The sequence below is a fragment of the Lineus longissimus genome, chromosome 10, assembly GCF_910592395.1.
Source record: "Lineus longissimus chromosome 10, tnLinLong1.2, whole genome shotgun sequence".
Taxonomy (NCBI): Eukaryota; Metazoa; Nemertea; class Pilidiophora; order Heteronemertea; family Lineidae; genus Lineus; species Lineus longissimus.
Genome location: NC_088317.1, coordinates 12,021,740 through 12,030,625, shown reverse-complemented (window position 1 = coordinate 12,030,625; position 8,886 = coordinate 12,021,740).

Genomic DNA, 8,886 nt, shown 5'->3' with positions numbered 1-8,886 from the left:
GGATATCGGCATCGTCACCACCACTTCAAATTCTAAAGTCTTATTCAGGCCTAATATGTGTAACCTGCTGTGGTGAAATGGCTAGTTTTATCAATAAATAACAAAATATGATCTTTGTAAATAAAATCGGAGATCTTCTGGTGTGTTTTTATGTGAATTTATTACGAACTATCAATGCAGCGCAGGGCAGCCATCGTGTTCTCATGCGTAGTGGCGATGCGATAGCCATCCGCGGCACTGCTTTTCAAGATGGTGGCAATTGCCCAGTGCTAGAGGCGTTGTAAGGAAAATTGAGAGCAGGCCCCTAATGAATGAACTCTCAACGATATCGATATATTTTCGTAATTCCAGCACAACTGTTCAACAATGAACGTCCACCGACAATCCCACTTAACGAATATTAATATCAATTCATATCATGTATCTTAAAACGCTTTTATTTCATTTTAAAAAGAGTTATCGAGTGAACGATGACCTCCTACCGCACCCTCGAAATAAACAGCCAAAATGACCACAAAAACACCTTTTTAGAAAAAAACAGCGATTTTTACGAAATAAATGTCATCAGAGACGAAACTAGACACTAATTTAGCTAGGTATGCACAGTAATAGTACCTGAAGTGATCGATTTCAAGGAGAAAATACACTGAAAACAACTTTTCAGGAACAGAAATAAGATCACATTGTGAATAATAAAAGATTGAGGTGTGTCGTGTAATCAAGCAATGTGCGTATTCATTTACGCGACACTCGTTAATCATCTTCTGTAATAATTTGTTTGAGTAATCTTGGAAAGTTTTGAAAAATGGCGTCCATAAGTACATTTACATTCTTCGCTCGTGCCTCATCTCAACTAGAGCCCTTTGACGAGAGATAATGGCTTTTTCTGGCATTTATCTGAAAAACTTGACTTTCCTGAGAAACGTGACAGTGCCCAAGTTGTAGGGTAATTACACATTTCTTCAAGTCCCAAGATAACATTCATTGAGTTAAGTTGAAATCAGCATGACAATGAACTGAATGGCTGCAAAAATTTCCAGCAAGTACTTGTACCGGTAATATTTTTGTCTGACAACAACCGTTTTTGGGCCTTTTGAGCTTATTTGACCTTATTATATATGAGAGTAGTAGACAGATCAAGTTGTTTGAAATGACTGACATAATTTTAAAAGCCCTTGTCCTGCAATTGCCACCGTGATAATGTACCTAAAGTGCCCCAGCCACATATGTACAAATGATAATCATGTTTGGCAAAATTAAATGTGTGGTGAATATTGAAAGTTCAAGTGTGAACACATTATGTAAAAGTGTGAAATTACACATCGAGAACTGTATAATCCCAGTAAATGATTTTTATACATATTGTATTATTGAAGTCATGAAGACTGTGAGTGTGAATTTTATCCTGATACTTAAAGGCAGAAAGGGAATTGAAGATAGTGACAAAAATGGTATTTTTTCCTAACGTTAAGTCGGGATCGTGGGATTATTGATTTCTGCCCGTTTCTAGTATTGTGAGAATGTATTTGGTCATTTGTTTTGATGCATGAATGAAGTAACCCGGATCGCAATTATTGAAAAATTTGTGTAGAAACTTCATTTGCAGTAGAGTGTGTATATCTGTTACTTCTAATGCTTTTAAAGACTTGAATAAGGGTTTGGTGTGGGCAATGAGCAGAGCAGATATTAATAATGAAATGACCTGAAATCTATCGCCTTGTCTTTTATCTTTTTCACTAGGCTAAAGGTCATTTCTGCGACTCTTCTTTGTATCACAGTGACATCTCTGTGAGACCACCTTGTTGTCTGTTCGGTGCAGCACGCACACTGAAGATATGCGTCCATAAAGGACATCTCTATGAGACCATCTTGTTGTCTGTTCGGTGCGGCACGCACACTGAAGATATGCGTCCATAAAGGACATCTCTATGAGACCATCTTGTTGTCTGATTGGACAAGGCATGTCTCCATAAGTGACATCTGTATGAGGACACCTTGTTGGCTGATTGTGACAGCACATTGAAGACTTGTCTCCATAAAAGACATCCATTCGAGAGCACACTGAAGACTTGCATCATAAAGGGACACGTCTTTGAGACCATCTAGATGTCTGATTGAGACAAGACATGTCTTCATAAGTGACGTATGTATGAGGACACCTTGTTGGCTGATTGTGACAGCAGATTGAAGACCTGTCTCTATAAGTGACATCCCTTCGACAGCTCACTAAAGACTTGCCTCAATGAAACGGCCAGGGGCCATTGTGCTCACCGTATATATCTTTTAGTAGGCAGGATCATGCTTAGTTTAGAGGTGAATATGGTGAACACAATCAGGCATGAAGCCTTTTTTTAGATGTGTATTGATGTCAAGTAATAAGACAGGGCAGTATATATAAGTTTATGATCCAACCAATAATTGTCTATGACATCAACAAGATCAATATCGTGTGATTGCTAAGAGTCCCTGCAATAAAAAATTCATCGAAAAAAAGTCATTAATAAGCGAGATATTGCACGTCCTACTTTTTCAGTTTTGACCCCCTGGTGGCCAAATCAAGAATCAGATCAGGCCAAAATTCGGTGTCAGAGATTATCTGATGTAGGGGTTACATGTACCAACTTTCAAGTTCATAGCTTCAGCAGTTAAGAAACGTGCCATAGTTACACTCTAATGGCCAATTTACGCCATTTGACTCTGTGACCTAGAAAAGGAGGTCAAATCCAAAAATCGTAGGACATGTGGTGTATCCTTGCTAGAAGTCCCTGCCATAAAAATTTTATCGAAAACAATTCACTCAAATAAGCAAGATATTGCACTTCTTCCTTTTTCCATTATGGCCCCCTGGTGGCCGAATAAAGAATCAGATCAGGCCAAAACTCGGCATCAAAGGTTATCTGATGTAGGGGGTTATATGCACCAAGTTTCAAGTTCATAGCTTTACTGGTTAAGAAACGTGCCATAGTTTACACTCTAACGGCCAATTTACGCCATATGACCTCTGTGACCTTGAAAAGTAGGTCAAATTGAAAACCCGTAAGACATGTGATGTTTTCTTCCTAAGAGTACCTACCATAAAAATTTTATCGAAAACAAGTCACTTTTAAGCGAGATATCACACTTTTTAGATATCCACTTTTGGCCCCCTGGTGGCAAAGTTGAGGATCATATCAAACTGAAATTCAGCACCAGAGGCTATGTGATATAGGGGGTTATATGTACCAAGTTTCTAGTTCATAGCTTTAGTGGTTTAGAAACGTGCCATAGTTTACACTCTAACGGCCAATTTACGCCATATGACCTCTGTGAACTTGAAAAGTAGGTCAAATTAAAAACCCGTATGATATAAGATGTATATTTGCTATGAGTACCTACAACACAAGTTTCATCGAAAACCAGTCACTAATAAGCGAGATATCACACTTTTTAGATATCGACATTTGGCCCCCTGGTGGCCAAGTTGAGAATCAGATCGGACCGAAATTCAGTCTCAGAGGTCACCTGACCTAGGGGGTGCTGTGTACAAAGTTTCAAGTCCATAGCTCTAGCGGTTAAGAAACGTGCCACTGTTTTTGAAATAGGATACGACGACGGACGACGGACGACAGACGACGGACGACGACGACGGACGACGGACACTGCGGTATTATATAGACTCCCCTACGGTGAGCCAAAAAGGGACATGTCTTTGAGACCATCTAGTTGTCTGATTGAGACAAGACATGTCTTCATAAGTGACGTATGTATGAGGACACCTTGTGGGCTGATTGTGACAGCACATTGAAGACCTGTCTCTATAAGTGGCATCCCTTCGAGAGCACACTGAAGACTTGCCTCAAAAAGGGACATGTCTTTGAGACCATCTAGTTGTCTGGTTGAGACAAGACATGTCTTCATAAGTGACGTATGTATGAGGACACCTTGTTGGCTGATTGTGACAGCAGATTGAAGACCTGTCTCTATAAGTGACATCCCTTCGAGAGCACACTGAAGACTTGCCTCAAAAAGGGACATTGTCTTTGAGACCATCTAGTTGTCTGGTTGAGACAAGACATGTCTCCATAAGTGACATATGTATGAGGACACCTTGTTGGCTGATTGTGACAGCACATTGAAGACTTGTCTCCATAAAAGACATCCATTTGAGAGCACACTGAAAACTTGCCTCCAAAAGGGACATCTTGTACACGTATGTACCATCTTGTATTCTGATTGAGACAAGACTATGTTTCCATAAGTGACATCTATATGAGGACACCTTGCTGATTGGGACAGCACATCGAAGACTTGCCTCCAAAAGGGAATCTCTTTATGACAATCTTGTTGTCTGATTGAGACAAGACAGTCATGTGTTCATAAGTGACACCTTCATGCAACATTTTGTTGACTTATTGGGAGGGCACACTGAATACTTGTCTCTATAAATATCATCTCTATGAGACTATTTTGTTGATTGATTGGGACAGCACACTGAAGACTTGTCTCCATCAGGAATATAACAGAAAAGAGGCGGCAGAAAGGGCTCTTTAGATAATGGCTGAAATTACAGCTAAAATCATCACGAATGTTTCCATTTCATCATATTTTGTTGGTAGGGCATAGATCTCAACATTATATAGCATTCGGTGCAAATCGACTACGTTTGGAGGGTTCAAATGGACCCTTTCAATATTGGGCGGGGTACTTTTTGGGGCTATTTTCAAAAAATTTCAATTAAAAAACAAATTTACCGTGCGATGGACATTTATACCAGTTTTATATGAATAAATGATTGTTCCAGATTATTTCCACCAAAAAAAGTATATTTGCCATATTCGACTGATATATCAGGTAATAAGGGTTGGGGTCTATAACAGTTAAAGTTAACCGAAAAACCTAAAATTATGAATTAAAGGTTTTTTTATCTGTTTTTGGTATGAGGGGATTACAAATGATGAAACGCACTAAAACTAAGATGTTCAGTATGAATTACAGAAAATATAAGGGTTAGATCGGTCAAAAAGGGCCAAAATAAGACCTAATGCAATACGCCTAAGAATTGCCTAAAATCACCTCATCCACTGGGACAATTTCCTGATATATTCCGAATTCTGCACTGATCTAATTCAAAACCAACGGTCTTTTACATTTTTCTCAGTTGTTGGTGGTGCCGAACGAGTTGAAAATGCCATTTTCTGAAGGACAGTCACAATTTTGTCTTCCACATCATTTGTTTTTGTTACAAAATAACAAGTGTGGTTTTTGCATTCAAACCAGTTTTCCATGCATAAAGGAACACTACATATCTCCATTGTAACAGAAAAACAATAGACCTTGGGATAAATCACAAATGAAATTGAAATCAGAGAAAGTGTAAAAACAGACAAGGAGGAAGGATGTGACAAAGTTAAAGTGTCCTTAGCTTAAGTGACTTTATAATATCATATGAACAAACTTTTATTTCAATATAAAGCCATGCTTCATGTAATATTATTATATTTCTTACCTTTACCGAACCATCAATGCAGTTTTTGAGCAACTGTTGAGGTTATCAGGGTTAGGGTTAGTGTTGGAACACACAAAGTTCACAATACACAGAAAAGTCAGAAGTGGGCGTGATCAGGGCAGCACCGTGATTCTAACATTTTCTGCTCATTAATCAGACATTCTCGGATTTCTACTAGCTAGCCCAAGATATTGCGATGATGTAGGCTCTGGTCAAGGTTTAATATCGATTGATGCAAATTTTATGTTATGTTTTGTCTTGTTTTCATGTTCAAACTCCCTCGTTTGAAAAAGCCGGCTGACATGTCATGTCTGTGTTTATACACGTGCATTTATTTACACCTTAAATACACAGTCTCAGGGCAGCTAGTGCGCGCGCAGCTAACACGCGCACATGAGCCTGCGGCGCCTAGCGGCCAACTCAAAAACCAACTACTACTTTTAGCGTTATTCCAATGTTAGTGCCCTCACAAACGTCGGCGGAGACAGTTGTGACATTTCATTGCAGACAAAGCAAACGTCCTCTTCTTCTCGATTTACGTACTTTACTTCAAAAAAGTCAGTTTTAACACTACTAAATCCAGATCCAGTCACGTGATTTCTAGTAACTGCCAAACTCGACCCAGTGCCGGTGTAACATCTGTGGTTGTTTCCCATGTGTCAGTGTTTCCAAACAATAGGCAGCTAGAGAGACCATGACTTTTCAATACACAGAAAAACTCGTCAATCTATTTTTGAGCGTTCCCAAACAATGAGGGGAAACACTCAAAAACAGAAACACTCAAAAACATTACACCGGAACTGTGAAGTAATGATGTAGGTCACGTGGTCAGAGTGCAGGAGTTCCCCAAACTCGCACAGTGCCGAAATTAAAATTCAATTTCAGACACTGGAATTGGTAAAATTCCGCCATCTTGGATATCGGCATCCTGAGATTCAGGTGTTTTCAACACTGCGTCACCACCACTTCAAACTCCAAAGTCTTATCCAGGCCTAGTAAGTGCCACCTTCTTTCATAAAATGGCTTGTTTTATAAATAAATAACAAAATATGATCTTTGTAAATAAAACCCGAGATGCTCTGGTGTGTTTTTACGTGAATTTATTGCAAACTATCAATGCAGCGTAGTGCAGTCATCGTGTTCTCGGGCGTAGTGGTGATGCGATAGCCTTTTTGCAATTGTAAAGATTCTTTACATTTCCACATGCGCGGTACTGCTTTTCAAGATGGTGGCAATTTAGCAGTGCAAGAGCCGTTGTTTAGGAACGACATCAGCGCCTCTATTGTCAAGATGGGGAGTTCCCGTACTGCCTGACTATCCGATTTAGCATCTACCGTTCCGGAACGACATCAGCGCCTCTAGTGTCAAGATCGTAAATTTGCCATTCTTGATTTTGGCGCCAAACGAATCCACCTACAAAAATTCGTTATTAACTAACTGGTGAAGAAACATACACAAATATCTAGGCTAGCAGGTTGAAAATTCAATTATTATTTCACCACAAAGAGCTGCTTCTGTCCACAGATATGAGACAGCTACCGGGGCGGGGACTATTTCTTTATGGGGCCTTATTGTTCAGCGTCTCCAAGGAATTCTATTTTTAGAGTCCAATGGGGGGGGGGGGCCTTCCCCCAATGTACTGACTAAAACCTGTCACTTTCAGAGAACGGGGGAGGGGGTTTGGGGGACTCATCCCCCAATGTACTGGCTTATAAATATGTCAGAAGGACGGGGGGAGGGGGTTGGGGGGCTCTCAACAGTTGTGTGAGTTCACTAGAGCTTGCTCTTTACATATTAGCGTGAAAGAGGGAGAGAGATCCTTGCCCATAGTCACTGTTGATGGTGTCAACTGGAAAGAAAAGTTTACATAAAATAGTCATGATGATGGCAGCTAGATGGTAGAAGGTAGGCCTACTGACTTATAAACATACACATGTATTTTGAAAGCAAATAACTGTGATAGATCTGTGATGGATTACATTAAAGTATTTATGTTTTAACTCGAAATACATGTAGTTATTATTATTAATTATCCCCTTCGCTAAAAGTCATTAGTTTTTCACAGGCACAGCATACTTTTGGCTTTGCCACATGAACTTGGAAACAGTTCAAGGTTGTATTCTGGTTTCTCAAGGGCCAATTCAGATGTTATAAGCCCCCCTCTTAGGAGGGGCTCTTAAGATACACGTGTGTGCGGGAGTACATAATGTAAATGAATGATGAGAAATAAAGAGAGTAACTATTGTATATCCTACAAACAATTTTTTTTGGTTTTTTTCTGAATTAACTCCGTTGAGTTTCAGTTACCGATTTCTCCGCGATCTTCCGGTGGTGGTTGTTATCCCATTGGTTGAAATTAATTTAAAAGTGAATGCATGAGGACAACCCATTTACCGTGAATAAGGACAATCACAATGTATTACATTACCAAAACAAAAATGTGTCGGAAGGAACTATGGATGGTCCCAACATGGGGGGTTGAGGGGGGGTTTCCCCTCCATTGTACTGGGTAAAAACGTTACGCTATCGTAGGGGGGTTCGGGGGTGCTCCCCCGACTTAAAGGGGGGCTCACCAAGTCCTTGACTTTACATATTACCAGTACTTGAACTTGGTTTTATAGGGGAATGGGCCACCTCTCTTCTGTCTGGAAAAATAATAATAAGCCCACCTCTTAGGAGGGGCTCTTAAGATACACGTCTGTGCGGGAGTATATAATGAATGATTAGAAATAAAGAGAGTAACTATTGTATATCCTACAAACAATTTTTTTGGGTATTTTTCTGAATTAACTCCGTTGAGTTTACCGATTTCTCCGCGATCTTCCAGTGGTGGTTGCTATCCCATTGGTTGAAATTAAGTTAAATTAAATTTGAATCTTCATGGGAATTCGCTACATCATATGCCTAAGAAATTGGCCAATTATGTTAATATTTTTAGAGAAATATCCATCCTAAATAATGACAGAAAAGGGTGGTTTATTTCAATTTTGTGTCGACATGGTCGAGGTCACGTGACATAAAAACAAAACAATCGCACACACCCGTCCAAAAAAGGCACTTTAAGAAAAACAAATACGTTTTTCCTGCTTAAAACCACACTGACGACTAAGTTATTTTAGTCTACTACCCAAATCTGAAGTATCAAAATGAATTACAAACTAGAACTAGCTCTATTTAGCAAAAGTTGCGTGAAAAATTCGGGTGAGCGACATTCTGAACCCTAGCGGCCAATAATTAAACTACTTTCAGCCGTCTGCTCCGGTCTCGTTAGGGAGTTTTTCCCAAATGTACGCGATGATGACGTGCCCCATTAACTGGACGTAACATCTATTTTAAAATGCGTTTCGAAAGTGAATGCATGAGGACAACCCATTTGTGTCGTATATCACTGGAAACGCCTG